This window comes from Lissotriton vulgaris, chromosome 9, assembly GCF_964263255.1.
Source record: "Lissotriton vulgaris chromosome 9, aLisVul1.2, whole genome shotgun sequence".
Classification (NCBI taxonomy): domain Eukaryota; kingdom Metazoa; phylum Chordata; class Amphibia; order Caudata; family Salamandridae; genus Lissotriton; species Lissotriton vulgaris.
In genome coordinates, this window is record NC_141697.1 from 541,396,276 (window position 1) to 541,412,378 (window position 16,103).

Here is a 16,103-nt window from a genome sequence, read left to right on the forward strand (position 1 = left end):
AGGACCCTGAGTTCAATGACTATCATGCACCAGCTTCAATGGTGCATTTGGTTTAGATACCAACATGAAAAGCAATAGAAAGTTTTTGTAGAGGGTAAGGAACTGGGATTGAAACCAAGGACAAAGCTGTGCAGAAGAGAAGAATGGAAAGCAGCAATACAAATAATAGATATGAACACATAGAGGCAGCATGGGAAGCAAAGCAGGGAAGAGAAATAGAGAACATTCCATGAAATGCCCAGGAGATAGATAAGAGCAGAACAAAAAAGGGAAGAATGAAATTCAAAGCCTCCACATAAAAGTGTTTGAAGGTCCCACCAGTCATTCATGCTTATTATTGTGTGCCTTTACTTTCAAAGTACAGTGTGGAGCCTTTGACGATCCCTCTCTTGTATTTCAGCAGACACAGATAGTTGAGAAGTCTTTTCTCACATAGCTGGCACAAGCTTGCGCTTTTCCTTGCTGGTAGCGTGGAAATGACAGCTTGGTCCTTGGAAGTAAAATCAAGCAAAATTAGCAGAGGATGGTTTCGATCCATCGACCTCTGGGTTATGGGCCCAGCACGCTTCCGCTGCGCCACTCTGCTCCGTTGTGAAAGTGTTCTTTTTATGCAGATAAGGAGCATTAGGCAGAGTAGCATGGGATTGGTCTGGCTCTCACCTCATTTGCATAAGTATATCCCAAGGCATGCTGGGTGCAGAAAAACTTCATCTTCCCCTCTCACAATCAGTCATAACTGAAAGTCAGACACTCTTAGGCACTAGCCGTTTCAGGCCTTTATCAAGACAGTAGCTCTTGAACCATCTCTCTCTCGCTCTGTGATCCTAGCACTAGCATGCTCAGGATTTGGCTTTACCTTGGAGCCAGAGATATACCCGGTGAGGGCTTGCCCGGTGTGAGGCTTTTGAGCGTTTGGGAGCGTTCGGGACGTGAGTGGACGTTGGACAGGAAACTATGCGAATATGAAGCCTCCAACATTCCTGCTTCAGTGAGTGGTTCTTTCCATGGACATCTGACTCTTGGATTCCTCTCAACTTGCCTTCTGATAAAACATTTTGTGAGCAGCAGTTTCCTTCGACAGCTACAAGGTGGCGCTACATTCAGGTGAGAGCACAAGTATGCACAAAATGTTAGGGACTTTTGCCAGATTTATCGGTGGATCTTGCATATTTTTTCAGAGGCTAGATATTGCCTAGAAATGCTTTTTAACATAGAGATGCTGGAGTTACAATGTCTGGTCGGGCCTCAGCCCTTCCATTGTTTGCCCACTGTAACAAATTTATTACCAGCACATGTGTGTTGTGACTCTGCTTTATGAAACTTATCATATATTAGGACAATGTATGTAGCAGAAGGTGCGATTGAGATGTTTGCCCACGTATTTGTTTATTTTTTTATATATGGCTGATTAATCTGTTCGTGAAATTTCCATTTTGTGACATGTTGCATTACAATATATCCTGCTTGCAGAATATATAAGTATTTTCAGTGCGTTGGCCGGGAATCGAACCCGGGTCAACTGCTTGGGAAGCAGCTATGCTCACCACTATACCACCAACACCCTCTGATGTGTTAGCTCTCGGTTCTAAATATTACGTTGCAGAAATCAATGACTATCTTGCACCAGCTTCAATGGTGCATTTGGTTTAGATACCAACATGAGAAGCAGTAGAACGTTTTTTGCAGAGGGTAAGGAACTGGGGATTGAAACCAAGGACAAAGTTGTGCAGAAGAGAAGAAATGAAAAGCAACAGTACAAATAGTAGAAATGAGCATATATAGGCAGCATGGGAAGCAAAGCAGGGAAGAGAAAGAGAACATTCCATGAAATGCCCAGGAGATAGATAAGAGCAGAACAAAAAGGGAAGAATGAAATTCAAAGCATGCCCAGAAAGTTGTGTGAAGCTCCCACCAGTCATTTATGGTTATAATTGTGTGTCTTTACTTTCAAAGTACAGGGTTGTACCTTTCACGATCACTCTTGTATTACACAGACACGAATAGTTGAGAAGTCTTTTCTCACATAGCTGGTACAAGCTTGCACTTTTCCTTTCTGGCTATGTGGAAATGACAGCTTGGTCCTTGGAAGGAAAATCAAGCAAAATTAGCAGAGGATGGTTTCGATCCATCGACCTCTGGGTTATGGGCCCAGCACGCTTCCGCTGTGCCACTCTGCTCCTTTGTGAAAGTGTTCTGTTTATGCAGATGAGGAGGCATTCAGAGAAGTGACGTGGGATTGGTCGGGCTCTCACCTCATTTGCCTAAGTATATCGCAAGGCATGCTGGGTGCAGAAAATCTTTATCTTCCCCTCTCACAATCAGTCACAACTGAAAGTCCAGACCCTCTTATTCACTAGCCGTTTCAGGCCTTTAACAAGACAACAGCTCTCCGACGCTCTCTGTCTCTCTCTCTCTCTGTGATCCTAGTGCTTGCATGCTCAGTATTTGGCTTTACCTGGGAGCCAGAGATCTACCCGGTGAGGGCTTGCCGGTATAAGGCTTTAGAGCGTTTGGGAGCGTTCGGTACATGAGAGGACGTTGGACTGGAAGCTATGCAAATTTGAAGCATCCAAACTTCCTGCTGCAGTCGGAGGCTCTTTCCATGGACATCTGCCTTTTGGATTCCTCTAAACTTGCCCTCTGATGAAACATTTTGTGAGCTGCAGTTACCTCCGACGGCTACAAGGTGGTGCTACATTCAGGTGAGGGCACAAGTATGCACAAAATGTTGGGGACTTTTGCCAGATTTATTGCTGGATCTTGCATATTTTTTTCAGAGGCTAAATATTGCCTAGGAAATGCTTTTTAACATAGAGATGCTGGAGTTAAAATGTCTGGTCGGGCCTCAGCCCTTTCATTGTCTGCCCACTGTAACATATTTTTTTACCAGTACATGTGAGTGGTGACTCTGCTTTATGAAACTTATCATATATTAGGACAATGAATATAGCAGAAGGGGCGATCGAAATGCTTGCCTACATATTTGTTTATTTTTTATATAATGGCTGATTAACCTCTTAATTATATTACCATTTTGTGAAATGTTGCTTTAAAATATATCCTGCTTGCAGAATATATAAGTATTTGTACTGCGTTGGCCGGGAATCGAACCCGGGTCAACTGCTTGGAAGGCAGCTATGCTCACCACTATACCACCAACGCCCTCTGATCTTTGTGCTCTCGGTTCTAAACATTAGGACCCTGAGTTCAATGACTATCATGCACCAGCTTCAATGGTGCATTTGGTTTAGATACCAACATGAAAAGCAATAGAAAGTTTTTGTAGAGGGTAAGGAACTGGGATTGAAACCAAGGACAAAGCTGTGCAGAAGAGAAGAATGGAAAGCAGCAATACAAATAATAGATATGAACACATAGAGGCAGCATGGGAAGCAAAGCAGGGAAGAGAAATAGAGAACATTCCATGAAATGCCCAGGAGATAGATAAGAGCAGAACAAAAAAGGGAAGAATGAAATTCAAAGCCTCCACATAAAAGTGTTTGAAGGTCCCACCAGTCATTCATGCTTATTATTGTGTGCCTTTACTTTCAAAGTACAGTGTGGAGCTTTTGAGGATCCCTCTCTTGTATTTCAGCAGACACAGATAGTTGAGAAGTCTTTTCTCACATAGCTGGCACAAGCTTGTGCTTTTCCTTGCTGGTAGCGTGGAAATGACAGCTTGGTCCTTGGAAGTAAAATCAAGCAAAATTAGCAGAGGATGGTTTCGATCCATCGACCTCTGGGTTATGGGCCCAGCACGCTTCCGCTGCGCCACTCTGCTCCGTTGTGAAAGTGTTCTTTTTATGCAGATAAGGAGCATTAGGCAGAGTAGCATGGGATTGGTCTGGCTCTCACCTCATTTGCATAAGTATATCCCAAGGCATGCTGGGTGCAGAAAAACTTCATCTTCCCCTCTCACAATCAGTAATAACTGAAAGTCAGACACTCTTAGGCACTAGCCGTTTCAGGCCTTTATCAAGACAGTAGCTCTTGAACCATCTCTCTCTCGCTCTGTGATCCTAGCACTAGCATGCTCAGGATTTGGCTTTACCTTGGAGCCAGAGATATACCCGGTGAGGGCTTGCCCGGTGTGAGGCTTTTGAGCGTTTGGGAGCGTTTGGGACGTGAGTGGACGTTGGACAGGAAACTATGCGAATATGAAGCCTCCAACATTCCTGCTTCAGTGAGTGGTTCTTTCCATGGACATCTGACTCTTGGATTCCTCTCAACTTGCCTTCTGATAAAACATTTTGTGAGCAGCAGTTTCCTTCGACAGCTACAAGGTGGCGCTACATTCAGGTGAGAGCACAAGTATGCACAAAATGTTAGGGACTTTTGCCAGATTTATCGGTGGATCTTGCATATTTTTTCAGAGGCTAGATATTGCCTAGAAATGCTTTTTAACATAGAGATGCTGGAGTTACAATGTCTGGTCGGGCCTCAGCCCTTCCATTGTTTGCCCACTGTAACAAATTTATTACCAGCACATGTGTGTTGTGACTCTGCTTTATGAAACTTATCATATATTAGGACAATGTATGTAGCAGAAGGTGCGATTGAGATGTTTGCCCACGTATTTGTTTATTTTTTTATATATGGCTGATTAATCTGTTCGTGAAATTTCCATTTTGTGACATGTTGCATTACAATATATCCTGCTTGCAGAATATATAAGTATTTTCAGTGCGTTGGCCGGGAATCGAACCCGGGTCAACTGCTTGGGAAGCAGCTATGCTCACCACTATACCACCAACGCCCTCTGATGTGTTAGCTCTCGGTTCTAAATATTACGTTGCAGAAATCAATGACTATCTTGCACCAGCTTCAATGGTGCATTTGGTTTAGATACCAACATGAGAAGCAGTAGAACGTTTTTTGCAGAGGGTAAGGAACTGGGGATTGAAACCAAGGACAAAGTTGTGCAGAAGAGAAGAAATGAAAAGCAACAGTACAAATAGTAGAAATGAGCATATATAGGCAGCATGGGAAGCAAAGCAGGGAAGAGAAAGAGAACATTCCATGAAATGCCCAGGAGATATATAAGAGCAGAACAAAAAGGGAAGAATGAAATTCAAAGCATGCCCTGAAAGTTGTGTGAAGCTCCCACCAGTCAGTCATTTATGGTTATAATTGTGTGTCTTTACTTTCAAAGTACAGGGTTGTACCTTTCACGATCACTCTTGTATTACACAGACACGAATAGTTGAGAAGTCTTTTCTCACATAGCTGGCACAAGCTTGCACTTTTCCTTTCTGGCTATGTGGAAATGACAGCTTGGTCCTTGGAAGGAAAATCAAGCAAAATTAGCAGAGGATGGTTTCGATCCATCGACCTCTGGGTTATGGGCCCAGCACGCTTCCGCTGCACCACTCTGCTCCTTTGTGAAAGTGTTCTCTTTATGCAGATGAGGAGGCATTCAGAGAAGTGACGTGGGATTGGTCGGGCTCTCACCTCATTTGCCTAAGTATATCGCAAGGCATGCTGGGTGCAGAAAATCTTTATCTTCCCCTCTCACAATCAGTCACAACTGAAAGTCCAGACCCTCTTAGGCACTAGCCGTTTCAGGCCTTTAACAAGACAACAGCTCTCCGACGCTCTCTGTCTCTCTCTCTCTCTGTGATCCTAGTGCTTGCATGCTCAGTATTTGGCTTTTCCTGGGAGCCAGAGATCTACCCAGTGAGGGCTTGCCGGTATAAGGCTTTAGAGCGTTTGGGAGCGTTCGGTACATGAGAGGACGTTGGACTGGAAGCTATGCAAATTTGAAGCATCCAAACTTCCTGCTGCAGTCGGAGGCTCTTTCCATGGACATCTGCCTTTTGGATTCCTCTAAACTTGCCCTCTGATGAAACATTTTGTGAGCTGCAGTTACCTCCGACGGCTACAAGGTGGTGCTACATTCAGGTGAGGGCACAAGTATGCACAAAATGTTGGGGACTTTTGCCAGATTTATTGCTGGATCTTGCATATTTTTTTCAGAGGCTAAATATTGCCTAGGAAATGCTTTTTAACATAGAGATGCTGGAGTTAAAATGTCTGGTCGGGCCTCAGCCCTTTCATTGTCTGCCCACTGTAACATATTTTTTTACCAGTACATGTGAGTGGTGACTCTGCTTTATGAAACTTATCATATATTAGGACAATGAATATAGCAGAAGGGGCGATCGAAATGCTTGCCTACATATTTGTTTATTTTTTTTATAATGGCTGATTAACCTCTTAATTATATTACCATTTTGTGAAATGTTGCTTTAAAATATATCCTGCTTGCAGAATATATAAGTATTTGTACTGCGTTGGCCGGGAATCGAACCCGGGTCAACTGCTTGGAAGGCAGCTATGCTCACCACTCTACCACCAACGCCCTCTGATCTTTGCGCTCTCGGTTCTAAACATTAGGACCCTGAGTTCAATGACTATCATGCACCAGCTTCAATGGTGCATTTGGTTTAGATACCAACATGAAAAGCAATAGAAAGTTTTTGTAGAGGGTAAGGAACTGGGATTGAAACCAAGGACAAAGCTGTGCAGAAGAGAAGAATGGAAAGCAGCAATACAAATAATAGATATGAACACATAGAGGCAGCATGGGAAGCAAAGCAGGGAAGAGAAATAGAGAACATTCCATGAAATGCCCAGGAGATAGATAAGAGCAGAACAAAAAAGGGAAGAATGAAATTCAAAGCCTCCACATAAAAGTGTTTGAAGGTCCCACCAGTCATTCATGCTTATTATTGTGTGCCTTTACTTTCAAAGTACAGTGTGGAGCCTTTGACGATCCCTCTCTTGTATTTCAGCAGACACAGATAGTTGAGAAGTCTTTTCTCACATAGCTGGCACAAGCTTGCGCTTTTCCTTGCTGGTAGCGTGGAAATGACAGCTTGGTCCTTGGAAGTAAAATCAAGCAAAATTAGCAGAGGATGGTTTCGATCCATCGACCTCTGGGTTATGGGCCCAGCACGCTTCCGCTGCGCCACTCTGCTCCGTTGTGAAAGTGTTCTTTTTATGCAGATAAGGAGCATTAGGCAGAGTAGCATGGGATTGGTCTGGCTCTCACCTCATTTGCATAAGTATATCCCAAGGCATGCTGGGTGCAGAAAAACTTCATCTTCCCCTCTCACAATCAGTCATAACTGAAAGTCAGACACTCTTAGGCACTAGCCGTTTCAGGCCTTTATCAAGACAGTAGCTCTTGAACCATCTCTCTCTCGCTCTGTGATCCTAGCACTAGCATGCTCAGGATTTGGCTTTACCTTGGAGCCAGAGATATACCCGGTGAGGGCTTGCCCGGTGTGAGGCTTTTGAGCGTTTGGGAGCGTTGTGGACGTTGGACAGGAAACTATGCGAATATGAAGCCTCCAACATTCCTGCTTCAGTGAGTGGTTCTTTCCATGGACATCTGACTCTTGGATTCCTCTCAACTTGCCTTCTGATAAAACATTTTGTGAGCAGCAGTTTCCTTCGACAGCTACAAGGTGGCGCTACATTCAGGTGAGAGCACAAGTATGCACAAAATGTTAGGGACTTTTGCCAGATTTATCGGTGGATCTTGCATATTTTTTCAGAGGCTAGATATTGCCTAGAAATGCTTTTTAACATAGAGATGCTGGAGTTACAATGTCTGGTCGGGCCTCAGCCCTTCCATTGTTTGCCCACTGTAACAAATTTATTACCAGCACATGTGTGTTGTGACTCTGCTTTATGAAACTTATCATATATTAGGACAATGTATGTAGCAGAAGGTGCGATTGAGATGTTTGCCCACGTATTTGTTTATTTTTTTATATATGGCTGATTAATCTGTTCGTGAAATTTCCATTTTGTGACATGTTGCATTACAATATATCCTGCTTGCAGAATATATAAGTATTTTCAGTGCGTTGGCCGGGAATCGAACCCGGGTCAACTGCTTGGGAAGCAGCTATGCTCACCACTATACCACCAACGCCCTCTGATGTGTTAGCTCTCGGTTCTAAATATTACGTTGCAGAAATCAATGACTATCTTGCACCAGCTTCAATGGTGCATTTGGTTTAGATACCAACATGAGAAGCAGTAGAACGTTTTTTGCAGAGGGTAAGGAACTGGGGATTGAAACCAAGGACAAAGTTGTGCAGAAGAGAAGAAATGAAAAGCAACAGTACAAATAGTAGAAATGAGCATATATAGGCAGCATGGGAAGCAAAGCAGGGAAGAGAAAGAGAACATTCCATGAAATGCCCAGGAGATATATAAGAGCAGAACAAAAAGGGAAGAATGAAATTCAAAGCATGCCCAGAAAGTTGTGTGAAGCTCCCACCAGTCAGTCATTTATGGTTATAATTGTGTGTCTTTACTTTCAAAGTACAGGGTTGTACCTTTCACGATCACTCTTGTATTACACAGACACGAATAGTTGAGAAGTCTTTTCTCACATAGCTGGTACAAGCTTGCACTTTTCCTTTCTGGCTATGTGGAAATGACAGCTTGGTCCTTGGAAGGAAAATCAAGCAAAATTAGCAGAGGATGGTTTCGATCCATCGACCTCTGGGTTATGGGCCCAGCACGCTTCCGCTGCGCCACTCTGCTCCTTTGTGAAAGTGTTCTGTTTATGCAGATGAGGAGGCATTCAGAGAAGTGACGTGGGATTGGTCGGGCTCTCACCTCATTTGCCTAAGTATATCGCAAGGCATGCTGGGTGCAGAAAATCTTTATCTTCCCCTCTCACAATCAGTCACAACTGAAAGTCCAGACCCTCTTATTCACTAGCCGTTTCAGGCCTTTAACAAGACAACAGCTCTCCGACGCTCTCTGTCTCTCTCTCTCTCTGTGATCCTAGTGCTTGCATGCTCAGTATTTGGCTTTTCCTGGGAGCCAGAGATCTACCCGGTGAGGGCTTGCCGGTATAAGGCTTTAGAGCGTTTGGGAGCGTTCGGTACATGAGAGGACGTTGGACTGGAAGCTATGCAAATTTGAAGCATCCAAACTTCCTGCTGCAGTCGGAGGCTCTTTCCATGGACATCTGCCTTTTGGATTCCTCTAAACTTGCCCTCTGATGAAACATTTTGTGAGCTGCAGTTACCTCCGACGGCTACAAGGTGGTGCTACATTCAGGTGAGGGCACAAGTATGCACAAAATGTTGGGGACTTTTGCCAGATTTATTGCTGGACCTTGCATATTTTTTTCAGAGGCTAAATATTGCCTAGGAAATGCTTTTTAACATAGAGATGCTGGAGTTAAAATGTCTGGTCGGGCCTCAGCCCTTTCATTGTCTGCCCACTGTAACATATTTTTTTACCAGTACATGTGAGTGGTGACTCTGCTTTATGAAACTTATCATATATTAGGACAATGAATATAGCAGAAGGGGCGATCGAAATGCTTGCCTACATATTTGTTTATTTTTTATATAATGGCTGATTAACCTCTTAATTATATTACCATTTTGTGAAATGTTGCTTTAAAATATATCCTGCTTGCAGAATATATAAGTATTTGTACTGCGTTGGCCGGGAATCGAACCCGGGTCAACTGCTTGGAAGGCAGCTATGCTCACCACTATACCACCAACGCCCTCTGATCTTTGTGCTCTCGGTTCTAAACATTAGGACCCTGAGTTCAATGACTATCATGCACCAGCTTCAATGGTGCATTTGGTTTAGATACCAACATGAAAAGCAATAGAAAGTTTTTGTAGAGGGTAAGGAACTGGGATTGAAACCAAGGACAAAGCTGTGCAGAAGAGAAGAATGGAAAGCAGCAATACAAATAATAGATATGAACACATAGAGGCAGCATGGGAAGCAAAGCAGGGAAGAGAAATAGAGAACATTCCATGAAATGCCCAGGAGATAGATAAGAGCAGAACAAAAAAGGGAAGAATGAAATTCAAAGCCTCCACATAAAAGTGTTTGAAGGTCCCACCAGTCATTCATGCTTATTATTGTGTGCCTTTACTTTCAAAGTACAGTGTGGAGCTTTTGACGATCCCTCTCTTGTATTTCAGCAGACACAGATAGTTGAGAAGTCTTTTCTCACATAGCTGGCACAAGCTTGCGCTTTTCCTTGCTGGTAGCGTGGAAATGACAGCTTGGTCCTTGGAAGTAAAATCAAGCAAAATTAGCAGAGGATGGTTTCGATCCATCGACCTCTGGGTTATGGGCCCAGCACGCTTCCGCTGCGCCACTCTGCTCCGTTGTGAAAGTGTTCTTTTTATGCAGATAAGGAGCATTAGGCAGAGTAGCATGGGATTGGTCTGGCTCTCACCTCATTTGCATAAGTATATCCCAAGGCATGCTGGGTGCAGAAAAACTTCATCTTCCCCTCTCACAATCAGTAATAACTGAAAGTCAGACACTCTTAGGCACTAGCCGTTTCAGGCCTTTATCAAGACAGTAGCTCTTGAACCATCTCTCTCTCGCTCTGTGATCCTAGCACTAGCATGCTCAGGATTTGGCTTTACCTTGGAGCCAGAGATATACCCAGTGAGGGCTTGCCCGGTGTGAGGCTTTTGAGCGTTTGGGAGCGTTGTGGACGTTGGACAGGAAACTATGCGAATATGAAGCCTCCAACATTCCTGCTTCAGTGAGTGGTTCTTTCCATGGACATCTGACTCTTGGATTCCTCTCAACTTGCCTTCTGATAAAACATTTTGTGAGCAGCAGTTTCCTTCGACAGCTACAAGGTGGCGCTACATTCAGGTGAGAGCACAAGTATGCACAAAATGTTAGGGACTTTTGCCAGATTTATCGGTGGATCTTGCATATTTTTTCAGAGGCTAGATATTGCCTAGAAATGCTTTTTAACATAGAGATGCTGGAGTTACAATGTCTGGTCGGGCCTCAGCCCTTCCATTGTTTGCCCACTGTAACAAATTTATTACCAGCACATGTGTGTTGTGACTCTGCTTTATGAAACTTATCATATATTAGGACAATGTATGTGGCAGAAGGTGCGATTGAGATGTTTGCCCACGTATTTGTTTATTTTTTTATATATGGCTGATTAATCTGTTCGTGAAATTTCCATTTTGTGACATGTTGCATTACAATATATCCTGCTTGCAGAATATATAAGTATTTTCAGTGCGTTGGCCGGGAATCGAACCCGGGTCAACTGCTTGGGAAGCAGCTATGCTCACCACTATACCACCAACGCCCTCTGATGTGTTAGCTCTCGGTTCTAAATATTACGTTGCAGAAATCAATGACTATCTTGCACCAGCTTCAATGGTGCATTTGGTTTAGATACCAACATGAGAAGCAGTAGAACGTTTTTTGCAGAGGGTAAGGAACTGGGGATTGAAACCAAGGACAAAGTTGTGCAGAAGAGAAGAAATGAAAAGCAACAGTACAAATAGTAGAAATGAGCATATATAGGCAGCATGGGAAGCAAAGCAGGGAAGAGAAAGAGAACATTCCATGAAATGCCCAGGAGATAGATAAGAGCAGAACAAAAAGGGAAGAATGAAATTCAAAGCATGCCCAGAAAGTTGTGTGAAGCTCCCACCAGTCATTTATGGTTATAATTGTGTGTCTTTACTTTCAAAGTACAGGGTTGTACCTTTCACGATCACTCTTGTATTACACAGACACGAATAGTTGAGAAGTCTTTTCTCACATAGCTGGTACAAGCTTGCACTTTTCATTCTGGCTATGTGGAAATGACAGCTTGGTCCTTGGAAGGAAAATCAAGCAAAATTAGCAGAGGATGGTTTCGATCCATCGACCTCTGGGTTATGGGCCCAGCACGCTTCCGCTGCGCCACTCTGCTCCTTTGTGAAAGTGTTCTGTTTATGCAGATGAGGAGGCATTCAGAGAAGTGACGTGGGATTGGTCGGGCTCTCACCTCATTTGCCTAAGTATATCGCAAGGCATGCTGGGTGCAGAAAATCTTTATCTTCCCCTCTCACAATCAGTCACAACTGAAAGTCCAGACCCTCTTATTCACTAGCCGTTTCAGGCCTTTAACAAGACAACAGCTCTCCGACGCTCTCTGTCTCTCTCTCTCTCTGTGATCCTAGTGCTTGCATGCTCAGTATTTGGCTTTACCTGGGAGCCAGAGATCTACCCGGTGAGGGCTTGCCGGTATAAGGCTTTAGAGCGTTTGGGAGCGTTCGGTACATGAGAGGACGTTGGACTGGAAGCTATGCAAATTTGAAGCATCCAAACTTCCTGCTGCAGTCGGAGGCTCTTTCCATGGACATCTGCCTTTTGGATTCCTCTAAACTTGCCCTCTGATGAAACATTTTGTGAGCTGCAGTTACCTCCGACGGCTACAAGGTGGTGCTACATTCAGGTGAGGGCACAAGTATGCACAAAATGTTGGGGACTTTTGCCAGATTTATTGCTGGATCTTGCATATTTTTTTCAGAGGCTAAATATTGCCTAGGAAATGCTTTTTAACATAGAGATGCTGGAGTTAAAATGTCTGGTCGGGCCTCAGCCCTTTCATTGTCTGCCCACTGTAACATATTTTTTTACCAGTACATGTGAGTGGTGACTCTGCTTTATGAAACTTATCATATATTAGGACAATGAATATAGCAGAAGGGGCGATCGAAATGCTTGCCTACATATTTGTTTATTTTTTATATAATGGCTGATTAACCTCTTAATTATATTACCATTTTGTGAAATGTTGCTTTAAAATATATCCTGCTTGCAGAATATATAAGTATTTGTACTGCGTTGGCCGGGAATCGAACCCGGGTCAACTGCTTGGAAGGCAGATATGCTCACCACTATACCACCAACGCCCTCTGATCTTTGCGCTCTCGGTTCTAAACATTAGGACCCTGAGTTCAATGACTATCATGCACCAGCTTCAAAGGTGCATTTGGTTTAGATACCAACATGAAAAGCAATAGAAAGTTTTTGTAGAGGGTAAGGAACTGGGATTGAAACCAAGGACAAAGCTGTGCAGAAGAGAAGAATGGAAAGCAGCAATACAAATAATAGATATGAACACATAGAGGCAGCATGGGAAGCAAAGCAGGGAAGAGAAATAGAGAACATTCCATGAAATGCCCAGGTGATAGATAAGAGCAGAACAAAAAAGGGAAGAATGAAATTCAAAGCCTCCACATAAAAGTGTTTGAAGGTCCCACCAGTCATTCATGCTTATTATTGTGTGCCTTTACTTTCAAAGTACAGTGTGGAGCTTTTGACGATCCCTCTCTTGTATTTCAGCAGACACAGATAGTTGAGAAGTCTTTTCTCACATAGCTGGCACAAGCTTGCGCTTTTCCTTGCTGGTAGCGTGGAAATGACAGCTTGGTCCTTGGAAGTAAAATCAACAGAGGATGGTTTCGATCCATCGACCTCTGGGTTATGGGCCCAGCACGCTTCCGCTGCGCCACTCTGCTCCGTTGTGAAAGTGTTCTTTTTATGCAGATAAGGAGCATTAGGCAGAGTAGCATGGGATTGGTCTGGCTCTCACCTCATTTGCATAAGTATATCCCAAGGCATGCTGGGTGCAGAAAAACTTCATCTTCCCCTCTCACAATCAGTAATAACTGAAAGTCAGACACTCTTAGGCACTAGCCGTTTCAGGCCTTTATCAAGACAGTAGCTCTTGAACCATCTCTCTCTCGCTCTGTGATCCTAGCACTAGCATGCTCAGGATTTGGCTTTACCTTGGAGCCAGAGATATACCCGGTGAGGGCTTGCCCGGTGTGAGGCTTTTGAGCGTTTGGGAGCGTTCGGGACGTGAGTGGACGTTGGACAGGAAACTATGCGAATATGAAGCCTCCAACATTCCTGCTTCAGTGAGTGGTTCTTTCCATGGACATCTGACTCTTGGATTCCTCTCAACTTGCCTTCTGATAAAACATTTTGTGAGCAGCAGTTTCCTTCGACAGCTACAAGGTGGCGCTACATTCAGGTGAGAGCACAAGTATGCACAAAATGTTAGGGACTTTTGCCAGATTTATCGGTGGATCTTGCATATTTTTTCAGAGGCTAGATATTGCCTAGAAATGCTTTTTAACATAGAGATGCTGGAGTTACAATGTCTGGTCGGGCCTCAGCCCTTCCATTGTTTGCCCACTGTAACAAATTTATTACCAGCACATGTGTGTTGTGACTCTGCTTTATGAAACTTATCATATATTAGGACAATGTATGTAGCAGAAGGTGCGATTGAGATGTTTGCCCACGTATTTGTTTATTTTTTTATATATGGCTGATTAATCTGTTCGTGAAATTTCCATTTTGTGACATGTTGCATTACAATATATCCTGCTTGCAGAATATATAAGTATTTTCAGTGCGTTGGCCGGGAATCGAACCCGGGTCAACTGCTTGGGAAGCAGCTATGCTCACCACTATACCACCAACGCCCTCTGATGTGTTAGCTCTCGGTTCTAAATATTACGTTGCAGAAATCAATGACTATCTTGCACCAGCTTCAATGGTGCATTTGGTTTAGATACCAACATGAGAAGCAGTAGAACGTTTTTTGCAGAGGGTAAGGAACTGGGGATTGAAACCAAGGACAAAGTTGTGCAGAAGAGAAGAAATGAAAAGCAACAGTACAAATAGTAGAAATGAGCATATATAGGCAGCATGGGAAGCAAAGCAGGGAAGAGAAAGAGAACATTCCATGAAATGCCCAGGAGATATATAAGAGCAGAACAAAAAGGGAAGAATGAAATTCAAAGCATGCCCAGAAAGTTGTGTGAAGCTCCCACCAGTCAGTCATTTATGGTTATAATTGTGTGTCTTTACTTTCAAAGTACAGGGTTGTACCTTTCACGATCACTCTTGTATTACACAGACACGAATAGTTGAGAAGTCTTTTCTCACATAGCTGGCACAAGCTTGCACTTTTCCTTTCTGGCTATGTGGAAATGACAGCTTGGTCCTTGGAAGGAAAATCAAGCAAAATTAGCAGAGGATGGTTTCGATCCATCGACCTCTGGGTTATGGGCCCAGCACGCTTCCGCTGCGCCACTCTGCTCCTTTGTGAAAGTGTTCTCTTTATGCAGATGAGGAGGCATTCAGAGAAGTGACGTGGGATTGGTCGGGCTCTCACCTCATTTGCCTAAGTATATCGCAAGGCATGCTGGGTGCAGAAAATCTTTATCTTCCCCTCTCACAATCAGTCACAACTGAAAGTCCAGACCCTCTTAGGCACTAGCCGTTTCAGGCCTTTAACAAGACAACAGCTCTCCGACGCTCTCTGTCTCTCTCTCTCTCTGTGATCCTAGTGCTTGCATGCTCAGTATTTGGCTTTTCCTGGGAGCCAGAGATCTACCCGGTGAGGGCTTGCCGGTATAAGGCTTTAGAGCGTTTGGGAGTGTTCGGTACATGAGAGGACGTTGGACTGGAAGCTATGCAAATTTGAAGCATCCAAACTTCCTGCTGCAGTCGGAGGCTCTTTCCATGGACATCTGCCTTTTGGATTCCTCTAAACTTGCCCTCTGATGAAACATTTTGTGAGCTGCAGTTACCTCCGACGGCTACAAGGTGGTGCTACATTCAGGTGAGGGCACAAGTATGCACAAAATGTTGGGGACTTTTGCCAGATTTATTGCTGGATCTTGCATATTTTTTTCAGAGGCTAAATATTGCCTAGGAAATGCTTTTTAACATAGAGATGCTGGAGTTAAAATGTCTGGTTGGGCCTCAGCCCTTTCATTGTCTGCCCACTGTAACATATTTTTTTACCAGTACATGTGAGTGGTGACTCTGCTTTATGAAACTTATCATATATTAGGACAATGAATATAGCAGAAGGGGCGATCGAAATGCTTGCCTACATATTTGTTTATTTTTTATATAATGGCTGATTAACCTCTTAATTATATTACCATTTTGTGAAATGTTGCTTTAAAATATATCCTGCTTGCAGAATATATAAGTATTTGTACTGCGTTGGCCGGGAATCGAACCCGGGTCAACTGCTTGGAAGGCAGCTATGCTCACCACTATACCACCAACGCCCTCTGATCTTTGCGCTCTCGGTTCTAAACATTAGGACCCTGAGTTCAATGACTATCATGCACCAGCTTCAATGGTGCATTTGGTTTAGATACCAACATGAAAAGCAATAGAAAGTTTTTGTAGAGGGTAAGGAACTGGGATTGAAACCAAGGACAAAGCTGTGCAGAAGAGAAGAATGG

General features: G+C 43.6%; 8 non-coding genes across 8 annotated transcripts; all 8 read right to left on the minus strand.

Moving 5' to 3' along the window:
• Window positions 1–1,489: 1,489 nt before the first annotated feature.
• Window positions 1,490–1,561, minus strand: TRNAG-CCC (transfer RNA glycine (anticodon CCC)). The gene has a single exon. It is a non-coding gene; the product is annotated as a tRNA-Gly (tRNA).
• Window positions 1,562–3,090: 1,529 nt separating this feature from the next.
• TRNAG-UCC (transfer RNA glycine (anticodon UCC)) lies at window positions 3,091–3,162 on the minus strand. Its single transcript has one exon. It is a non-coding gene; the product is annotated as a tRNA-Gly (tRNA).
• Window positions 3,163–4,684: 1,522 nt separating this feature from the next.
• TRNAG-CCC (transfer RNA glycine (anticodon CCC)) lies at window positions 4,685–4,756 on the minus strand. Its single transcript has one exon. It is a non-coding gene; the product is annotated as a tRNA-Gly (tRNA).
• A 3,117-nt stretch (window positions 4,757–7,873) lies between these two features.
• Window positions 7,874–7,945, minus strand: TRNAG-CCC (transfer RNA glycine (anticodon CCC)). Its single transcript has one exon. It is a non-coding gene; the product is annotated as a tRNA-Gly (tRNA).
• Window positions 7,946–9,478: 1,533 nt separating this feature from the next.
• TRNAG-UCC (transfer RNA glycine (anticodon UCC)) lies at window positions 9,479–9,550 on the minus strand. Its single transcript has one exon. It is a non-coding gene; the product is annotated as a tRNA-Gly (tRNA).
• Window positions 9,551–11,062: 1,512 nt separating this feature from the next.
• Window positions 11,063–11,134, minus strand: TRNAG-CCC (transfer RNA glycine (anticodon CCC)). Its single transcript has one exon. It is a non-coding gene; the product is annotated as a tRNA-Gly (tRNA).
• A 3,112-nt stretch (window positions 11,135–14,246) lies between these two features.
• Window positions 14,247–14,318, minus strand: TRNAG-CCC (transfer RNA glycine (anticodon CCC)). The gene has a single exon. It is a non-coding gene; the product is annotated as a tRNA-Gly (tRNA).
• Window positions 14,319–15,851: 1,533 nt separating this feature from the next.
• TRNAG-UCC (transfer RNA glycine (anticodon UCC)) lies at window positions 15,852–15,923 on the minus strand. Its single transcript has one exon. It is a non-coding gene; the product is annotated as a tRNA-Gly (tRNA).
• Window positions 15,924–16,103: the final 180 nt, after the last annotated feature.